The following is an 8,022-nucleotide window of genomic DNA, read 5'->3' on the forward strand; positions in this document are numbered from 1 at the left end:
AGTGACAGTATGTCCATTTGCACCCTAAATTATTAATCAACGATTCTTTATTAATTTCCACAATTCAACTTAAAATATATACATTTTTTAAAATAATTTAAAATATAAAAAATTCAAATTTCAGTATTAGATTGGATCGGTTGGATTAAGAATCTACTAGGGTATCGATCTAATGAGAGGTAAAAACACAAGTTAACTTGTAAATCAGTATAGACTGACTAAACCTAATTAGTTGAATTGGCAGTTGAATCGATATTACAATATTATAATTGTTTATTTTTAATTTTTTAATAATTTATTTACTTTGAATCGGTAGAATTAGGAATCAATTGGTCAAATCAATTCAAAATCGATTCAACCAGTCCGTTCTTATTAGCAAATTAACCAAATTTTTTATATTATTTTTATTTTTTACCCAAGTAATGAGTGTACATAAAATTAATATTTAAAAATTACCAACTAATAACATTCGAAACACACTTCTAGAAATCATACAACTTTAATATAAACATGAAATGGCTTTATAAAAATTAATTTAATGCATTCCAGTCAATTAGTTTACTCAAAATATCCAGATTCATAAAGTACTTGTATGTCCATTTGCTCCTAAACCATTCAACACTTCTTTATTAATTTCGACAATTTAAATTCTACTATTTTTAAGATTTTTATGGACTAAGCATATTATCGATATATAAGAATAATTTTTTATTAATTTTTATGTTTTAAAATTTAAAATTTTAGTCCTTATAAAAGAATTATTATTAAAATTATTAAGTTTCGATATTTTCAACATGTGATGCGACAAATCTCAAAATTTCTTACATTGAACCAAATCCTCATTGGAAGCATTCAATTGTTTTAAGCTATTTTGGGAATTCCATTGATGAAAAATAGAAAGTCATTGGAAGCATTCAATTGTATTTTAAGCTATTTTGGGAATTCCATTGATGAAAAATAGAAAGTCATTTTTAAGCTATTTTGGGAATTCCATTGATGAAAAATAGAAAGTCATTTTTAGGCTATTTTGGGAATTCCATTGACGAAAAATAAAAGGTCATTATCACCAAAACTTTCAAGGACTAATTTTTATTTTTGGTAACCATTCAACTTAAAATGGCAAAATGTCAGGATGAATAACATTAAAAAAGTCTACTTTTTCACCCTAAATCTTCTCAAGTTGATTTTAAGAATATCCGAGCTTAGTCAAATTTCTAAATACTTGTTAATTAATCTATGCATTTTTTTGGCATAATTAATTAAATATACTTCTTTTAAATATATATGAAATTATTACCAAATAATTATGTATATAATTTTTTTTATCAATTATATTATTTGTAAAATTTAAGACTGTAATACTATTTTAATTTGTTAATTTGTGTAATATATATATATATATATATATATAAATTGTAATTGAAGGGAAAAAAATTTCATATTGGAATAATTAAGAGCATTTTTTTTTCTGTCTAAAATCATCTTAGTTTTTTTCTCAACAGATTTTAATCATCTTTAGTTAAATTAGACTTGAATTGATATTTAGAGTAAAGTCTATTAGAAGGCTGAACTTTCAAGGCAATACAATAGTTTAAAATTCTCCTTACTTTCATATTCTTTGATTCATGTAAGAGATTTACGTGCCGCAATAGCCTCTGTATATGAGAATCCATATTTACCAATCAAATGTCAATCTTTACAAATCTATAAGGCTAAAATTTTCCATATTAAATTGTTAGAATTTATTCTTTAATTTGTCTGCTTTTGTAGCACGGTTTTGTCTGCCTTTTGGCACGTCTTTGTCTTGATTTTTCTTGTATTGTTTGGCTTGTCTATTGTCTATTTTTTTGGATTGTCATAAGTCATTCTCTTCACTGATTCTCCTATCGTTCTTACGGTGGTGGCTTATATAGGCTGTGTTAAACTATAGCAAAGAATCTTAAAAGTGCAAGTCAACAAACAAGAATAGTATTTTCTGTGAAAAAGCAATACTATTAAATTATTGCTTATCATGCATGAAGATAATTAGGATTTTTATACATGTCAATAAGGTCCGCTAACGGTAGCCACAACTGCATAACCGTTTTAACGGAACCTTAACAACCTTAACAACTCTACTAATCTAATACTCTAACATTCTCTCGGTTTTTTTATTTGTGTTGAAACTTGATAACTTCAGCTAGAGATAAAACTTGAAGACCACTGCAAAATGAAGCAAATTGTTTTGGTGCAATTAGCTTTCTGAGAATATCAGTCACTTGTTCTGCTGAAGGCACAAAGTTAACTTGCAATATACCGTCGAGAACTTTCTCACGGACAAAATGGTGATCGACTTCCGCATGCTTCACCTTAGCATTATGTGTGGGATTTGCTGCGATTGAAATCGTAGGCGTGTTGTCACACCATATTACTGGTGACTAATGAACTACCACTCCAACTTCAACCAAGAGTTGCTTTATCCATGATAGCTCAAAAACACAGTTCGCCAAGCTACGATATTAAGCTTCTGATGAAGACCTGGTGATCTATCGTAATTTGATATGTCAAATTAGGCTCTCCATTATATTTAATGAACTTATTCTCTACCAATTTATATGTTTTTGTCGTGTTTTTACTTAGTTTTTGTAACACGCCAAACCTGACCCGATAATTGGATCCGAGTATGATGTGTCACAACTTAAATCAGACAATTTTAGGTAAATCATACAGCGGAAGGTTTATAAATTTTTTACGAAGTTATAAGTATAAAACCTATGATAGCTATCGTTTTGCAAAGGTTTAAATGAACATCATTGATAGTACAAAATAATGTTCAAACCATTTGGTGTATAAGTTCAAATAAATAAACTTCATTGAATGAGATATAATAATAATAATTAAAATCCAAGCATTGAAATTTGATAAGGTTCTCATAAAAATAGTGTCTCGTCAAAATAGTGGTTCGTTATACAAATCACTTTCAAAAGTACATTTACACGCCACCCCCAAGAAGTCATGCATAATATAGGACAAACAGACAACTCACAATAGCAACAGTTCTCTGGCGTAGTCCCTTCAACAAAAAAGTCTTCCTTCAGTCAGTAAGCCTGAGAAGGAAAAGATAACAGAGTAACTTCATATGCACTTAGTGAGTTCCCAAAAGTAAAGAGAAATCCTACATACCAATTCATATGATAATACCAAACCTTTCAGAAGGAGTTTCACATATTGATCATATTACACCTAATGACATTTACAGAACACGGATAGACTTAATATGCCAATTTACATAACACATAGGCGGATACTGTACGCCAATTTAACACGACAAATACATCTCATCCTCATGCCAATCACGTACCTATAATTCAAATTCAAAGCATATCATACAGTCTCATTCACATACATACTCCCTCTTAACTCCTCATATCGATTTCATTCAGAATAGCATGTTTTATTGTGATTTTCCAGTTCGGTTTGCAATATAGCTACCCTACCAGAGGCTTCACAAATATGTCTCTCATTCTCCATCACCACATATCATATCTCACGCATACACCATTACCCATACAAACAGATTGAACACAAACAAACTGAACTCAGACTGATTACACTGGATGACCATTACCCCCACATTAACCATTCATACATTACTGAGGAAGATTACTTACCTTACATAATTTATATAACAATGGAATTTACAACAAATGGAAGTAATAAGGAACTCACCAGAAACTCTAGTACAAATCTACACAGCAAATCATTTGCCTTTACCGTTGGGACCCTCGTTAGCTTCTTGAGCTAAAAGAATGATAATTATACATATCAAATGATCAATCTCTCAAAACTTATCATGCATGCAAGAATTGGTAAAACACAACCCAGAATCAGGAGGTTTCCTTCCTCTCAAAAAATTTTAACATCTATGCATGCAGTACGATAAACACATAGATAACTTCAATAATAACCTAAAGGTTCATCAGTATTACCAGTAAGCTAGTACTAACTTAGGTGATAGCTAAACACTACAAACTTTCTTTTCAATGAATTTCTTCTAAACTTAGTTTTTTTAGATATTTTTAAATAAATTCAAGAGAGAAGAAGAAGACATAAAGGTGATTCAGAACAACCACCACTATCCTTATATACTTAAGCAACGGAGTCAAGGATTAGTGGAAAAATCATATAATTCCACTAACACTCTTAATTCAAGTGATTAAGTGCACTAAACAAGCTTTAGATTTTACCATCTATAGTAGTCTAGTTCAATTCTAACTAAATCTCAACTAATTCTTAACATGACTAACCAAATCATCATGTATTAAAATAACAAAAAAAAACTAAATGACTGTAAACTTAACGAGTTTGTTTAAAGTATATAGGGTAGGCAGATACCTAACAAAAGAGTTTGCCAACCCTAAAGCTCACCAAAACTAGGAGTTCGCCAAATAACAAATCACTCAGGATACCCTACTTAGCTAGGAAAACTACTTTACTTACTCAAATTTGTCCTTAATTTACCATCTATTCTCCAAACAGTAATCGAATATGGAGACTCTGCCAAGCGGGCTGTTACAGTTTTAGTTCTTTACTTTTGTCCTTTTTTATTTATTTTAATTTATCATTCGAACGTTTCACTTTTGTCCTTTTTTTATTTATTTTAATTCTGTTTGTGGTTCTTTAATTTTATTTTAATTGCATTTGACCCCCCTTTTTGTTTTACTTTATTTTTATTTTTTCTTAGTTTAATTTAATACTTTTGTTATTTTCCTTTTAAATAAGTTCATTAATTAATTTATTATTATTACCATTGTTAATATTACTAATATTATTATTATACTAGTTTATATGTTTATTTACATTTTTACATATATACATTATTTTATGTTATTATGTAATATTATTTTAAGTTTTTAACATTTTTATACAATACTATTTTATATCTATATATGATTTATGTTAAATCATTTTATTAAAACATATATGAGTATATAATATATTATTATACCTTTTAGTTATCTATACATACATATAATTTAGATTTTTAAGAACCCTATTTTAATTTATTTTGTTTATTTCAACTTTTGTATATATTATTATCTATTTTACTTATTCCTATATATATATAATTATTTTCTTTTAAAAATCCCTACTTTATATATTTCGTTTGTTTCAATTTTTATATATTATTATGTATATATTATCGTTTATATTATTATTAAAATTTTCCTTCCATGTGTATTATTTACTTAAATTAATATATGTATATGATCTAATGCATTTTGATTCTTTTTATAGTGGTTATTTTGAATGTTGATGTTGATATAGGCATAATTGAGGCTATTGTTACTATGTTTGTTTGCATTTATCTATTGTTTGTTTGTATCCATTGGTGTATATTTAAATTTACGAATAATCAATTCGCGTTGTACGTTGTCATTCTATTGCATTTTGTTTGCTTAAAAGGTTACGTTTCATATCATTTAAATATCGAAAGCATTTCTTATTCAAAAACTTTCAAAATAACGCAATACTCGAAGTTTGGGATCCTCGAGAGAATTGAGCCCTAACGTATTGGGTTCCAATTTTCCTCGTCGAATTTAAATAATCGAGAATACCTCTTTAAATTAAAACATAAATAAAGAACTCGTTATTGGAAATTCGACACGTTATGTCCTAACGTATTGGATATGACATGTTGCTTTCCCGAGACGAGGATTTTTATAATAAATGAAAATAAAGGCAATATTCGATATTCGAGAATTTTGCGAAATCGAACCCTAACTTACTGGGTTTTGATTTTCTCATTTGACCCAAATAATCGGAAGCCCTTCTCAAAATGCATAGGTTTAAAAGTCAAGAGATAAATTTAATTTTGAGGATTTAAAATGTTGCACTCTAACTTACTGAGTGTGACGATTTATGTCTTTGAAATAAGTGAATCTCATCGTCCGATTCATTTTACTCAAATTTTCTTTTCAAAGGATCGTATTTTAAAATATTTTTAAAGTTTCGACATTAAGACATTAAACAATCGATTCAGTACCAATTTTGGGCGTCACGAGGGTGCTAACCCTTCCTCGTGCGTAACCAACTCCCGAACTTGTTTTCTCAAAATTCGCAGACCTAAAATTATTTTCCAGGTGATCCGATCACACCGCAATAAAATATCGGTGGTGACTCCCATTTTATTTTCAAAAGTTGATCCCCGTTTTTTTGAAATTTAAAAATGGTTTCGACAGCTTGGCGACTCCACTGGGGAGACTTAGAGAGTCAAGCCGTAAAAGTGATTGTTTTTTGTCTTATCATTGAAAATTGAAAATATGATTTGAAAATTACGATCCTCTTATTACATTTGCTTGTGACTGATTATTATGGATTGAACTCTACATTTTGGCATCATATTGCATAAAGGCTATTTTAGTCTTACCCTTTTAAGTTGGAGTGAGAAGCTACTCCTTCGTGAGGTTTTCACCTCCGTGCAGGATAGTGGATCACTTTCGGGATACATCCGTAGCTATGTCTTCGTGAGATTTTCATCTCCGTGTAGGCATAGGGAAATGTATTCCCCTGAACCGAACTCGGTCTGTATGAGCCTATAATGGGTGAAGATCGAGGAATCTGCTGGTTCGAGTACCTTGACTTTAGAGCCAAACCGCATATAGATGACCTTAGGAACCCATCCTAGGTAGAACCACTCCAAACCCCTAGTAGTCACCCGACTAGGTACTTTTGTTTTCCTTGTTTGCTTCTGTTTCGTACTAACCCCTCTTGTTGTGTTTCGATTGCATTGCATTTGCATCTTAGGAAAGAGATATTGATTCAAGTCCGATTACTAAATTAGAAAGCTTATCAAGGAATACGGATTCCTTGATAATGTGGAAAACAATGCGGCTGCCTGAATATATTCTGAGAAACACAAGAAGGGCGATGGAAGAGTTCGTGACCTTGCTTCGTGGCCTGAGGATTCAAGGCGATTGTCTAAGAGCCTTCGACTTTTCAACTCCCTTAAAGAAGCTGACGAGCCTTATGAAGATGGGCAGATGATGGATTGCGACCAAGATCAATAAAAGGAGCTAGCAGTGGCATCTATTGGAAATTGGCGAGATTTATCACAGACATGTAGATGAAAAAAAAGATCGATGTTGTCTCTTGGAATATAAGGGCGAGGCCGTACATGCATATGCTTTATGTAAAGGAATTTGCTTTCTAGAAAAGTTTCCTAAATGTAATTGAATCAAAATCAATGTCTCTCTAGGCATTCATTTCATGCACTTGCATTACATGCATTAAAGTCCATTGAAAGAGTCTAATTGAGTAAATTTATTTCAGCTAATCTGGAAAACCAACCAACCAAACACCCTTACGGTATCCAAGCAAATACTAGAGAAATGGAACAAAGGTTGGAAATATTAGAGCGAATGCAGATACAGATGCATGAGCAATTGACCGAATTTCAACAGGAAATGAGAGATCGGATGCTAAAACTACAAAAAATTATGATGAGCCAGTTTAACTGATTGCTAGCTGGAGAGTTAGAAAAGAAGAAAGACCCGGTGGTCCACTTTGGGGTTGATAATGAGGACCTTGCCTATTCCCTAGATTGTACTCCAACAAGTGACCTGGTCTAGCCAGATGGGCGCCCACAAGGGACATTCTTTACTATCAGATCACAACAGTATCAAACTGGTACAGCAACACCAGTGAGTTGCTTGACAGACCCAAGGTCTAATTTGAGGAACAATTTTCCTGACAACCCAACAGAAATAAAACAAGCAAGGATAGAGAACCCAGATACTGCAAAGGCCCCAAGAAAGAAGGGGAATAAATGGGATAATGCAAACAGATATAATAAGGGCCACTCAAAACCAATCACTGTGGGCCAACCAAAGACAGAAACCACCAGCCATCAGAGTCCTTTAAAGCAAGAATCTGGAGTGAAACCAGGTACTAAGAAGCTCCAGTTCGCACCAATTCCGATGTCATATAAGGAGCTATATCAAAGCTTGTTCGATGCGCATGTTGTTGCTCCTCATTATTTAA

The 8,022-nt window shown here is 31.5% G+C and overlaps 1 long non-coding RNA gene across 1 annotated transcript; it reads right to left on the reverse strand.

Annotated features, from left to right (window-relative positions):
* Positions 1 to 1,822: 1,822 nt before the first annotated feature.
* LOC105767865 (uncharacterized) lies at positions 1,823 to 4,090 on the reverse strand. The gene is made up of 3 exons (XR_001125645.2): positions 3,026 to 4,090; positions 2,297 to 2,525; positions 1,823 to 2,202 (listed from the first exon to the last, which is right to left on the reverse strand). It is a non-coding gene; the product is annotated as an uncharacterized LOC105767865 (long non-coding RNA).
* Positions 4,091 to 8,022: the final 3,932 nt, after the last annotated feature.

The sequence above is a fragment of the Gossypium raimondii genome, chromosome 5 (assembly GCF_025698545.1).
Source record: "Gossypium raimondii isolate GPD5lz chromosome 5, ASM2569854v1, whole genome shotgun sequence".
Classification (NCBI taxonomy): domain Eukaryota; kingdom Viridiplantae; phylum Streptophyta; class Magnoliopsida; order Malvales; family Malvaceae; genus Gossypium; species Gossypium raimondii.